Source organism: Limanda limanda, chromosome 8, assembly GCF_963576545.1.
Source record: "Limanda limanda chromosome 8, fLimLim1.1, whole genome shotgun sequence".
In the NCBI taxonomy this organism is placed as follows: Eukaryota; Metazoa; Chordata; class Actinopteri; order Pleuronectiformes; family Pleuronectidae; genus Limanda; species Limanda limanda.
In genome coordinates, this window is record NC_083643.1 from 13,793,845 (window position 1) to 13,807,588 (window position 13,744).

Here is a 13,744-nt window from a genome sequence, read left to right on the forward strand (position 1 = left end):
TAATTCAGTTAAAGTTCTGTCAAAGTTTCCACAAGTTTTGATTTACTCCGCATCCATGGGACACAGTTGTTGTTATGAAGAATGTGACAGGAATCAAACCACAGCAGAGTATTTCATTTTTAATAACAATATTCTGCAAAACAGATCTGAGATTCTCTATTATTGCCTTGTTTACCTCTCGGTTTATAATCAGGGACTTTTCCAAGTTGTTCCAATGTTTTGACTCCGTGTGTGTGTGTGTGTGTGGGAGAGAGAGAGAGAGAGAGAGAGGGAGGGAGAGAGCGAGAGAGAGAGAGGGAGGGATAGGGAGGCAGCTCGTCAGATGAGGGGAGGAGTCTCGGTGACAAGAGGAAGACTGGCTTCTCTGAGTTTGTCAGCGTCCCCCCCCTCCCCTAAAATAGCAGTCAGCGTGTAAATGCGAACTGAAATTACGTTTATCCAGCGGAGCCACCGATATAGAGTGTCTATATCCAGCGGGAGCGAAGGTGAGTACACGGAAATAGAAACAATGTGGCAGTGTTGAGTGTGGCAGCAGCGACACAGAGAGAGAGAGAGAGAGAGGGAGAGTGAGAGAGAGTGAACGAGAGAGAGGGAGATGTAGAGTGGGATTGAGGAGCCGGGGGAGACTCCTCATCTATTTCTCTATCTGTTAATCCGACAGAAGACAACATCAACATCTCGTCGTGGGCAGATCCTCTGATCGAGCTGTGATCCTCTGCGTGTGTTCTGTGTGTTTTCTTATCAATCCGAATAATTACGAGAAACTTTTCCAGGATTCATCCGGTAACACGCTCCTTCCCAAGACATGAGAAGAAAAAAAAAGAAAAAACAACTCTCATCCGTGATCTGTGTCTGTAAAAGTCCTTGTCGTGGAAAGTGTGAACCTGAGTGTACTTTGTCAAACAGGCGCATCGCTTGGGGAAAATAGTAATCAGTGTGTGTAATAACACAGTGGAGCCGTCACTTCACACACACACACACGCACACACAGTTAGTGTGTCATGGTGATAGAAAGTTGAGCACATTATTTTCTTTAAAAGCATGTGACCACTTTCCATTTTGTTTTAAGTCTACACATCTAATTCCACTTACTAATATTTTTATTTATTATTTATTTATTATTTAGACACGAGTGCTGGAGCCTGGTGCCAGTTTGGCTCCTAGCTTGAAGTTAGTGGTGTTGAGATGTAGATGGTACTGTTCAGCTTCTCTCTACACTCGCTTATTGCCATGCAAGCTGCTCTCAGTGTTTTTATGTCTGCAACAAACTTAAAAAATCCATTAAACAGGAAATCAAGCCTTGTTTTGGCATTGTAACATGTCATACACTGATTCAGATGCCTGTAAGTGACTACGTGTTTCCTGAATATATAGTAAACAACCCGGTTATGGCTTTATTTCAAATTTAATAGGCTTAAAAAAAAGCTCTGCTGAAATATTTAAGAGGTAATCTTTAATCTTGACAGTCTTGTCACTGCACAAACTCACCTTACCATCTCAATTTTTTGTTTTTTAAGTACTAGTCAGTTGCACGGTACATGTGGGATAAGTTGCACAGTCAGGTTTGGTTTATGGAGCCTGTTAGTGGATCTCTGCTGCGAGGTGCTTCTTTGAATCTCTCGTCTGTCTCTCTTCTCTCTCTGTGTGACCTTAACCTCTGGCCACAGCGAGCAGCGGCCAGCGGTAACCTGACCTTCTCAAATGTTTCTGGTGTACGCCTAGAACCGTACTTGTGTCTCATTAATATTGTTCATAAGGAGCTGGTTGCTGCAGAGAATAGCAAAATGTAACATTGGTATGAATTCTGTCTTCGGGAGTTGTTCTTTTTTCTTTATGGTTGCCTGATGTGTTGCAACTTGTAATGTGTGGTTTGTGTTATCGAACGGATCCAGCCAATTCACATAGTCCTTAAAAAGCTGCGTCGTCCTCCAGTTATTTACAGTTACCTATTTAGAAATTATCTCTTTGCGTGGATCTCAGTAATCAATATTTTACAACTTGCTGTATGACCTGAACCAATAACAAATGTTCCTATTAAAGGCATTCTTCTGGGACACGAGTTGTTTCAGTGCACGCTTGTAGTTTTTTCAAAGCCCATTTGCTGTTACCGCTGTTCCGATGGCATGCACATTACCTTACCAGCTGGCTGCCAGTGATTTCTAAAGCAAAGCATAAAGCACCCTCCAATCTGCAGTCATTAGCTTCTGCGCTGCCCCAGGCCTCGTCAGTAATGGGGCCTTGTTGCTCATGATCCACATCACGTGAGCTCTTATGTCTAATGTGTGGATGAGGGATTCTTTCTACGCTGCCGAAATGAATATCATCTCAACAATTTATGATGTGTATTAGTCTGAGCAGGAACGTGAAGGCGCGGATCCAGCCGTCGGGAATGTCTCTCCTTATGCATGCGGTTGAACTGTCGCTCTAACCTTTGCCTTTTCCATTACACAAACACACTGGGAGAGGTTTGATAAGACGATAATAATGAGATTTTGCCCTCTATCATTTAATCAAGGACAGGAAGACGCACTAAAGGGCGATAGATGGCTAATATTTCCTCGATGACTGCGAGTGTTTATTAAAGGTTTTAGCCTTGTTACATGTTATGTTTGCATGTCTCTGTAAATGTTGCCGAAGTGCGTGTTGTTAGCGTCTCAGCACAAGTTCTCGGTTGGAAAGGGAGAAATGAGAGGTGGCGACGTTGTGAGGAATGGGCAGCTGCAGCATCTTTTACTGCACTCCTCATCCCACTTCAGTATCAGTGTCTCAGCTTCTCCTTCCAGGAGAAATGTGGAGTGTGTGGGCGAGTTGGATCCGCAATTAAGGCTGGTTGTCAGAGGGAGAATGCTGGCGTTCACACGATGCCTCTGAATCACTGAGTGCAAGTCTTTTCTCCTCCACTCTCCTCCTCCCAGGACGTTTTTTTTTTTTCTCCAAGGAGGACAAAACACCAGAAAGCTGAAATCCAAGGATGTATTGAATGAAAAATAAGAGATAGAAGCTGAATATTCTCTGGCCAATAAAGAGGATAGTGTTTCTTTGATTGTTCGGTAAGCCGAGATGTTCTTTTATATTGCAAATTCAGCTTTAACATCACAGCAATTATGGACATTACAATTGTTTCAGAATAGGTTTGTGCATTTAGAATTTTTCCACATGATCTTAAATCTATTTTTTAACGGGTTTTGCATTATTTGATATTGTTTAATGTGCAGCAGTGAAGCCGCATCTGTAAAGGGCTGTTTGTTTTATTACTACTGAACATTTGGCAAGTGAGGTTTAAGTTCAGTTGCTTTAGGATGGATTAAATACGGATTGTTCGGTGATTTGGTTGTAATTATTATTAGCTGCTGAAACATTACAAATTGAATTTTATAAAATAAGTAACTGTCTTCTCCTTTTTGCCTTTATAGTTTGTTTTAACTCTGTATCTTGAGAGAATCTAATGCTTGAAATTGTGTTTTATGTTAACTCAACGTTGTCTTTGACCCTTAGTAACATGATTCATTGTTTATTGGAGCATCAATATGGAGATTCCAGCGTTCTCCTGTGAGACCTGGAGGTTGGATGCAGAATCTTGAGCCTGGCAGATAATGTTTTAGACCGCAGTTCACTGTAGACTGTCCTGTGGAGACCAAAGAGCCAAGTCTTGTGTTGTTTTTCTCTTTTTTTTGCTAAAGAAAACTTCACATTAATGCGAATATACCGTTTGATTATTTCTGTTGCTGTGCACAAAGCCAGTAACGAGACCTGTAAACTATAAACTTTGAGCAGAAAACTTTTATTTAGAGTTGTTTCAAGTCAAGATACATGATTTGTAAAAAATATTGTTTCCCTCTGTATCTGGTTAATGGTTATTAGGTCATCACACCAGCAAATATCCGGAGTATGGGGGCGTCACGGTGTATAGATCCTTGCTTGGTTCACTATGCGTCACATTTTCATGCTTGTGCGTCTCATATTTGACAGGATGTTCATATGGTTGGATTGTGTGAGCCATTGTGGTCAAGAACTAGCAGCTGGTCTCAGACAAACATGTATTCATTGTTTAACGTTATGTGGTTTTCTTTAAAACCTTCAACCACAGCAAGGACATTGAAACTTCATTTTCAAATGTCAAAGAATGCTTTGGTTATTTATCTTAACAAACTTTCCCCATATTTATAATGAACAATATCAGAAAATGGTATTATTGTTGTACATTTGAGTGGCTGTCAGACACTCCAGTATTATGACGGCCCTCTAACAGCTTGATGTAAGCTCAGAGGGTAAATGTAGTACTCGCTGAAGCAATGTTTGTATAGCAAGACAGCTACCAGTGACCTTTCAACTGTCCTGCCCTTGCCTGAGACCTCTGGTGGTAAGCCACCCCGTTCGGCTCACTCAGCACATGTGCTGCTGAGCGGGGCAGAGCAGCTTAAGGCCGTGCTGTCTTTTCCTGCCTCCCCTGCTCCTCCAAACAAGGACCGACTGGAGGTCTATCCACCTCTTACACCTGGACCACACAGGAGAATCAGCAGGAGGATCCTCGGCCAGAGCCGCACTCTAAATCTGCTGTTAATCTGCTTTCAACACGATGATCCTGCATGGGCCGCGTCTCACTACACATCCATACTGTTCGCCGACTGTGACTCTGAATACAAACAAACAAATCCATGGTGTCCACTGTTGCCACAGAGGTGCATCCAGGACAAAATAGGGACTCTCCGCCTTTAAGAAATGACCCCAAAGGTCATCCGTGCAAGCAGTGTACTGCGACCCATAGATACATGTTTATCAGCTGACTTCTAGTGACCATATTAATTATGATGGGAGTAAAGCGGGAAGTCAGCTGACGTAGTGTGCAGAGCCGTAAAGTTCACGTTAGGAGACGGATGAGGATGATAGCGGATCGACAGGACATAGGAATTAGGAGACCACAGTTCTTTTACCATATGAAACCAACAGTCATCATTGTCTCTTTTACCCGTGACCGGTCAACCACCTTAACTGCGTGACAGCAAAGGTCCAGGAAGTCCACCGCCTTTCCCTAAACCTGACCAAGTAGTTTTTATGTTAAACCTAACCATACTGTGTCGGTAAAATAAGCTTTACCGCAACAAAGGTCCTGTATGCCTGTTATGATACGGGCACTATTCCAGGGTCGTAAGGAGAGAGATAAGAGTGAAATATATTATATGTAAAAATTCTTCATTAAAATGAGTTGTGTTGTATATTGTTTGACATATGTACTTACATTATACAAAATTGTTCTAACAATGTTCAAACTCAGAGAAATTCTCAATTTATTTAAAGTTTTCATCGCCTTTTAACTGTCTCATATCTGCTTAACCGTTCTCGGCCGTAATTTACGGGGCAAAACGACGAATAAAGAAGGAAAAGTGCACCGCTAGCCAGTTAGCCAGTCAGCTGCTTTTTTCAGTTTTTGTTTTTTGGCACTCGCAATGTAGGTACAATTTCATCAGCTATGGTGATGAAGACAACAACTCACATGATCACATAGCTTCATCACATCATCAAACTAGGTATCGTGTTATTGATTTGATTGAAAGACCCCTAGTGGCCAAGTTATGTATTGTACCTTTAAATGGTCGTTCAGTTTGTAGTACTTGTTGCTATTTTTTTCTTTTTTATAAAGCACCATACAATATTTGTTTTTTCCCTCAGTTTCTGGCTATGTCACCTTTAATTCAATCTAATGAGGTTAGCACTTGCACATGCACAATGTGTGGTTTGGGACGCTGTAGACTGTGGAAGCATGTGGTGGAGCAAAGGTGATGACTTTGAGAAGTCAAGTCATTTCACACTTTTCTGAGATGTCACCTCCTCCCGCTTTGGCTTTCTGGAGTGCAAAAGAAACCACAGAGTCACACTGTGCATCTTCTCACATGTGAGTGGGCTAACCTAACAAGACGTATAACCCAAATATGTGTGTCCTGTGGTTTAGTTGGTCACTATAATTTTTTACCTTGCTTTCTTAATGTTGTTTACATGCTACAGACATTTCCTAATATGCCTCTTTTACACCAAAATCTGTGTTTTTTTTGTAAACCTGCTGAAAAAGGTAATTGACTCCTTTTCTATTGTAAGTGGAGGAGTTTGTCTTTCCTTTGTTTTATTTCCCCTGGTGAGTTAGTTCGAAAACCTCGCTTGCATCTTGCCCGATATAAATGAAAAAATTCCCAATACGCAACAGTACACAAACATTCATGGCTATTTACACGCCATAGCCAGAAGTTAATGCACGAAAAGGTGTAGTGTCGGTATCTAGCCTGCCAAAAATAAAGAAGAGGAAATTAGGCTACTCACCCAGAAGTCATGTTTCCGTCAGTGCCAATCGGTGCAGAAGACGATAAAAACCTGTGTCTACCGTGCAGTCATTTGACCATGATCATGTTAGTGGGTCTGTTTGACCATCGGAAAAGGGTTAACAGTGATGGATGGTAGAAAAGCGGCTACATTAAGTGACTATGTTGCTGCACAATACCGTAGTGATATTATTAAGTTGAATCATGTGTAAAAGCAAAACTGATGAAGTTGAAAATTAAGTTAAGAAAGACATCTCTTTGCTGAGTTGCGTTTTAACTGAATCTCAATGAGACACACATAAATCAAAGGAATACATTATAATCTAATTTACTAGATCAAAAGATCTCCCATGATTGCTAATATACCCCACTGTATTGAATTCCTGATGCTGTATTGTAGATCTTTTCTCACTCGCTGGAGATTTAAATTCTCCTGCTTTGTGTAGAGATAATTCAAGTAGAAGCATCACAAGCAGACAAACAATTGAAGTGTCGACTAAGTGAACTTTCTTCAAAGTCTAGTAAGCTCTTTGTAATGGAGCTGTTTACTATGCCGTTATCCGGTGCCAAAATAAGTGATTTGAAACATCGCTTACAACCTTTATCGCCATTTAATCTTGACTCCCATCATGTTTCCCATAATATTAAAGGGTCCACAGATAAGTGTTTATCATTGGCTGGTGTTTTGAGGCCTTTTCAGCAGTGACTAAAAGTCCAGTAGCCACTGGAAGGAAGCTACTGGACTGGACTCTCCTGCAGCTGGACAGACTCCGTCACGCCCCCCCCCCCCCGAGCGGCAGGAAGGAGGCCTGGCCTGCGATATCCTTGTTTTTCTGTCTGTCTCAGAAAGGCCTGTGAACCAGGACAGCTGAGGGGGCGGTGGCGGACGTTCTGCTGGTAGTAGTGCTATTCCTCCCATTATTTTCATACGAACAGGGAAGGGAAGTGACCCAGCCCCTTCTACTCTGTGGACGCGGCCCTGGTCCACTGCAGGGCTCTGACTTCCAGTTCAAAGTTGTCTTCCTCTCCGCTGTTAGGGCCATGAACTAGCAGCATGAACACTGCATCGCCACACGCGTGTTCCTTTTTTGAGCATGAGTTTCCAAACTTTGTACGTTAGAGTGAGATAGAGTTTATTGTGTTTATGTTGTGTGTGCAGATTCCGAATATGTTTATGACCTTGCTCACTTTAGGGGAGGTGTATAAGCTTAGTCAAGTACGATTTATACAAGCCTAGATATCATCTTTAGACGTTTCCAGTTCACTTAGTTTTCTAAAGCATCAACATAACTCCTCTTTACTCTTTAAGTGGAGACAATTTGAAAACCTCTGCAATCTGGTAAGTCATATTTACTTCCGTTGTGGAGGTTATTTTTTAGTTACCGATAGTTTGTTTGTCTGTAAGCAGGATTTCTAAACTTTCTCTGGAGTTTGCCTGAAGAGTGCAGTTGGAGATTGTCCAGTCAGATCTTGAATCTTGTTGTCTTTCCCAGGTGACATCTTCAGTGGATGTGTGTATTAAATATATTTGTTTCAGTATTGCATGTTAGAAATTGCTAGGAGGGAAACCTCTAGATAATCTCGTTCTGTCATGGTCTCACTTAGACATTATCATTAGTTTTTACCAGTGGGCGGGTAGGAGAAACTCCGGAGAATGTCCTTAGCAACTGACTCAGACATTTGCGTCTCACATACAGCCCCCTCTGGAGGTTCTAGTTGTCAATAAAGCTTTTTTAAAACTCAGCCACAGTCTTTTTGAGTGAATTCCATCCATAAAGTATTGTCATCACATCTTTAGTCCCTGGATCCCAGCTCTCTATAGTGTGACTGGGATTGAGATTGAGGTGTCGGGTCCGCCCGCTGTTTGTGCGTCTGCCTGCCTGTCCTCTCCACCCTCTCCCAGTCCAGTTTCCATCTGTGTCCTGTGGGCTGCAGATCTAGGTGAAAATTGTGTCGTTTTTTGTGTCGTTTTTTTTTTTTTTTTCACCAGTGAGTTGTTGGCAGCCTATATTCATGTCAGACCGTGTTGTTCTTGATTCTGTTTCCCTCCTCCCCTCAACCTCTGTCGCCGTTCCAACTGCCAGGGGTGTTCAGAACATATATGGGGGCTGGGGAGAGGGATTGGGGTGGTGTGTAGGGGGGGCGGGTGGGTGGCATCCATCATCAGCCGTTGGCCCTGGGACTCGGGACCAGAGGCTATCAGCAAACAGTTTGACTGAAAAGATTCCTGGAGAGGTGAGCAGCAGCAGGGGCCTGTGGGGGTCTCTCTTTCTCTCTCTCTCTTATTCTCTCTCTCTCTCTCTTATTCTCTCTCTCTCTCTCTCTCCCTCCCTCTCTTTCTCTCTCTCTATCACAGTGTTTGCACACAGTGTTCATGTGACAGCTAGCACACATCATCTGATTTGGGAGATACTGTGGGCTAACTGCCTAAATGCCCCTTAGTTTATTTGCTCAGTGAATGCCCTTCATTGATGTCAATAGATATTCAAGCCGGGGAGAGAGAGAGAGAGAGAGAGAAAGAGAGAAAAATGTTCCCCTCGTCTTTCATGTTCAAGTCAGTTTATCTGCTTTTATTGGTTATAAAGAAATGATCCGCCTCACACTTTTTTCGGTCACATCTGTCCTCTGAGAACAGAGCATTAGAGGATTGTCTGCTGCTAAAACTGCTGTTTTCTGTTGAGACGCACCGTTCACAGAGCAGATTCAGAGCATGCACTCTAACTGAAAACTGTCTCCTATTGTGTTGCAGACATCAAACAACATAAAACTCCATGACAAACATCGCACAGACAAATCCAGATTTTATGTATTTTCCTGCCACTTCCAGCCTCCATGTGTCATTATGTATTTTCAGAAAATACAGTGAGCAGCTGCTTCGTTTGAAATGTTTACGTGGAAACAAATATAAAAGCGTGAATTCCAGAGGCTGTAAGGGATCATTAAAAGACTAATTCTACAACATTAAATTATAAGAAAGGAAGAAAAAAAATCAATGCTACTTTAGCTAGCCCCTTTCAGTGTTGTTATGACTCATGGCCATCCTCACTGCTCATATTGCATAAACCTTTTATGTAATGGAACACTGTGGGAAAGAGGCATCGAGTGGAAGATAAAAATGGGAAGAGAAAATCAAATATTTATTCTGAGCTTTTTAATTTTTTTTCCATTGAAAGCGCACATTCTCTGAAGGCAGACAGTAATCCTAAACTGCATGTACAGTATTTGCAGCAAAGAAACTCTTTTTGTTTTCGCCACTCACTATTTATTTAATGAAATATGCCCGCTGATCATCAAACACTGGGAGAGAATTGAATTGAATATCTAAAATCTCAGTATCTAATCCGGATCCTCAGTGTTTCCAAAGATGCGTCGAGATTAGTTAAATGCTCGACTGCTGAGAGACATTATGCGTGACGTCCCTAATACCCTTACACTGCAGATTCCCCCCGGAGGAAGATCTCGGTTCATCTTCGCTGTTTACCATTTCTGAGTTGCGGCCTGTGCAACATCAAAAGGCTGCCATGGCACTTAACACAACTCGCAGGGATCCTGGGAGGGTGGGGGTGGTGGATGGGATGGTGGGTGAGAAGGGGGTCTGTTGCTCCCAGTGGTGCTGGCATTATTATAATTCCCTGGTGAGAGGTCCATCTAATGAAAGACAACCATGCAAATGGACACATGCCATTGTAGGATATCAGACGACAGCACCGCACTGTAATGCGATGCAAATGTATAAACCTCTAGGACCGTGCATGCATTTGTGTTTTTGTGTGCATGTGTTTGTTTGTAAAAATGAGTATAAAAAGATACTCATCTTCCAACAAAAATCAGTAAGAAAAACATCAAATTGTGAAAACTGATGCTTAAACTCACTCAAAGTTGTTACATGTATCTTTATTAGTTAAAGCAAATAAGTGCTCATCCATAAAGAGTCCTGGATTCTGATATTGTGTCATGTCAAGAAACTGACTTGTTAAAGTGACATACCGACATACTGTCATAAGGGATGTTGGTGACTGAGGGCTTTTGCTCAGAGACACAGTTTGTTAAAGCAACAGTGTTAATATAAAGTGAGAAGTTAGTTTGTAGATTGTTTGATTAGAAAATATTTTCCCCTTTTTACAAGCTGCGATTGCATAATTTAAATAGCTGAAATCGAGATATGTTCTTGCTATTTTTGTAAAACGCAAACAAAACATGAAAACGTAAGAAATCTTTAATTTAATATGATAGAAAAATTGTGGCTACCACTCATTTGGATTAGAAAAATGTGACAACTTGGGTTAAAAATATGCTTTCATTAAATGTTTTATATCCAGATGTTAGAATTGTGGGGAAATGTTATTAGATCGCAGGGGATTTTTTTTTCAAGATCACCTGTAAATGATTATTTAAGACAATCTAGTAGGCCACTATATAAACTGTCCTGTGTGTCTATGAATTCTCAGTTGTCAAGCACATTCAGTTTTAATGAGACATAATTCATCCACCTACCCTTGCATCAAGGAAGTTAACATCGTTTTTCTTTGTTCGTAAAAGTTTCACTCCAATCTGCATCAAGGGATTTACCTTGAGGAGGAGAGTAGCTTCTCTACATGAAATGGATATAACTGCTTGGAGAGGGTCATCTCTTTATCCTTGAGAAACTGAGAATCCATTCATTGGCTGGGCTTGAAAACCTGACTGACGCAAATGGATCATTGGGAATAGAAGTGTCCCAGCAGTAATTATGTTACAACGCCGCTGCCGCTCACTACCACAGAGGTGGGATGGGATGGGCGCCGGGTGCTTCTTTGAGTCTTATTTCCTTTACATCTTTTCCACATAGTTAACACACTCTTACTGTCTTTTCGCTCCCTTCCTCTCTTGTTTTTGTTCAGCCTCCGTGTCACACACACACCTGCTGTCGCACCCAAACACACGTGAAGTGCAGCGCAAAGTTTCTGACTAACGTTCATCCTGCCAATGTCTCGTCCCTCTGTTGAATGGAGGAAAAAAAGTTGGTGGACCATCATGTCACCTATTTGTCACTGTTGTCTTCCTTGGCCTCTTGTGCCTTGAAGCTACAGCAAAATTGTCTAGGTCTTTTTCCTTTTTTTTTTTTTTCATGCTATGCGGGACTCTGTGGCTCTAAGTCAGTTAAAAAAGAGACATGAAATTAATGTAATGTCAATGGCATTTTTCTCATGAAACCCCAAGGCACTTAGTCAAAGTCACCTTGCATAGTCCTCTCATCCCCTGACAGCGATGTGAGAGTGAGATGGAGGATGTCTGTCTGGTAATGCTGTCAGCGAATGACGTCCTTTGGTTATTGGTCGTTCCTGTACTTCCACTCATCGTATAGATGTTGTAGATTGGATACTTGTCCAGTATTTATTCTGAAGATCGACATGGTTTCCATCCAGGCGGCTGTGTAACATTGAAACACGCTCTCAGTGCAAGCAGGTTCATCCTGTGGGGCTTTCTTTCCTTTTGATGTCATTTTGGAGGTGATAAGTAGCTTTCTGTCTCCTGGTCCCTGTCTAACAGCACAATCCCACCAGCGCAGGCAAGGTGCTAGCAGCGTGGAGGATTGTTTGAACTTGCATTGATCCAATGTGGGATTACAGCTGGGTCATTGGAGGGTTGGACTGAGCCACCAGTCATCAGGCAGATTAACCACTCGCTGTCTACCTGGCTGCCATTTTAGTGCAGACTCTCACTGCTGGCTTTGTGACTGTCCCGACTGTGCAGGTCACCGCCTCCTCTGGAGCGATGAGTTTTTTCCCCTAATGAAATTAGTCTTGATAGAATCTCAATGACCTTTAAAAGATTTAATATGTAACAATTCTTCATTAACGTGCCTAGAAATTACCAGACCTACTTTTTATATTTTGTTGACTTGTGTACTTACATTATCCAACATGTTTCCAATAACGTTCAAACCCAGATAAATCTTCCTACAACTCCCATGAACCCACGCTAAATTAAAAACATTACTTAATGTACTGTTACGACCCACATTTAAATTAGTAAGAAATCTATTGGAGATATATCTTAATTTACCAATCTCAAGATTTTGGCCTGGAGGTTTTTTCTTTTGAGCGAATTGTATTTGGTTTTTCCTTCAAAACTTTTAAGGTAATCACATCAAAATTATGTTAGCCTTGCCTGTAAATCACTCCTCTGTATATGAAAAATGTCACCCACAGCAATTCTTTACAGAGAAAGGGGAAGTGCTGCAGAAAGTCCATGATTTGAAGACAGCCCCACCTCTTTCCACATTTCTCCAAGCCTCCCTTTTCACTTCTTTTTTGTCCGCATGCCCTTGCGATAGCTCTTATTAATTACATCTCATTAGTTGCCTTGGAAACTGAGGTGAAAGAACGTATAACATGGGTTCAAAGAAAGAAAGATGGAACGAAAAAAGAAAGAAATCAGGAGAAAAAGCCAAGAAAGAAAGAAGGCGGAAAAGAGGCGATGGAAAAAGTGGCTGTTGAGAGATCAGCCGTGTGTCAGATTAGCATCAGGAGACATTAACACTAGTGATGCTGCTGCTGGGGCCACAATCCTGCCTTTCACTGCTGGAGAAGGAGATAAGCGCACTCGCACAAAGGGAAGAGGGAGAGAGCATGAGAGGCTTGGCTTGCCTCCACTCCCCTCAGGCCAACAACCCCATTTACAGGTACAGCACCTCCTGATGAAAGCAAGAACAAAGGGGTGAATGTTCATTTCCTGCTGCGCTGGTGTCAAAGCTCCATTGAAACACATTGGTAAAACTGTGGATTTAGGCTGCTTTAGCTCTTTGTCTGCCGGCTGCCGGAGGCGAATCACATCCGAGCGCGAGTGTTGACACTGGTTTCGATACACTTAAGAACGCAGGATTATTTCACAGAATCCACATATCTCTGTACATCAGATTACTGCGTGAGGCTGTTGCATCCCATTTGAAATTGTAGTTTCTCTCATAATCATGTTGTTTCCATGTATGTTAACTCCTGTTGTGAGAGCTGTGATTCATTCTTATGTAACCGGTGGAGTGTTTGAACAACAAGGAAAGGTCTCTGCCTACTAATTGCAAAGTGAGCGGCTGAAAGCAGCATGTGCACATTGTCCAGCCTGTGTAATGATCCTTCCAGTAAACATAATAAGCACACAGAGCCAGGCCAGAGGAGATGAGCCTCTGTTGTTGTTTAGTCTCGGACTTACAGTCGGGACAGTAATAAGGGGAAGGATCAGAGGGGAAGGGTGTCCCCAAGGTGGTTCCCTCCCTTTCTTCCTCCTCTCCATCGCTCCCTGGCCTCCCTTTGACTCCCCCCGCGGAGGGCACGCAGAAGGGTCCTGAATAACAGGAAGTGGAGGGGCAGGAAGTTGAGTCTTGTCTGCCCACGGCCTGCGGTAGGATACTGAGGCTGACGCTGCCTCGCACAGGAAACACAACTGTCACGGCTACGCTC

The 13,744-nt window shown here is 42.3% G+C and overlaps 1 protein-coding gene across 2 annotated transcripts in view; it reads left to right on the forward strand.

Moving 5' to 3' along the window:
• The first annotated feature begins 369 nt into the window (after nt 1-369).
• Nucleotides 370-13,744, forward strand: part of mef2aa (myocyte enhancer factor 2aa) — a 57,660-nt gene continuing 44,285 nt past the window's right edge. For both annotated transcript variants that reach the window (XM_061076906.1, XM_061076905.1), the window contains exon 1: nt 370-485. The gene's annotated coding sequence lies outside the window, so the exon portion shown is untranslated. The remainder of the gene's footprint in view (nt 486-13,744) is intronic.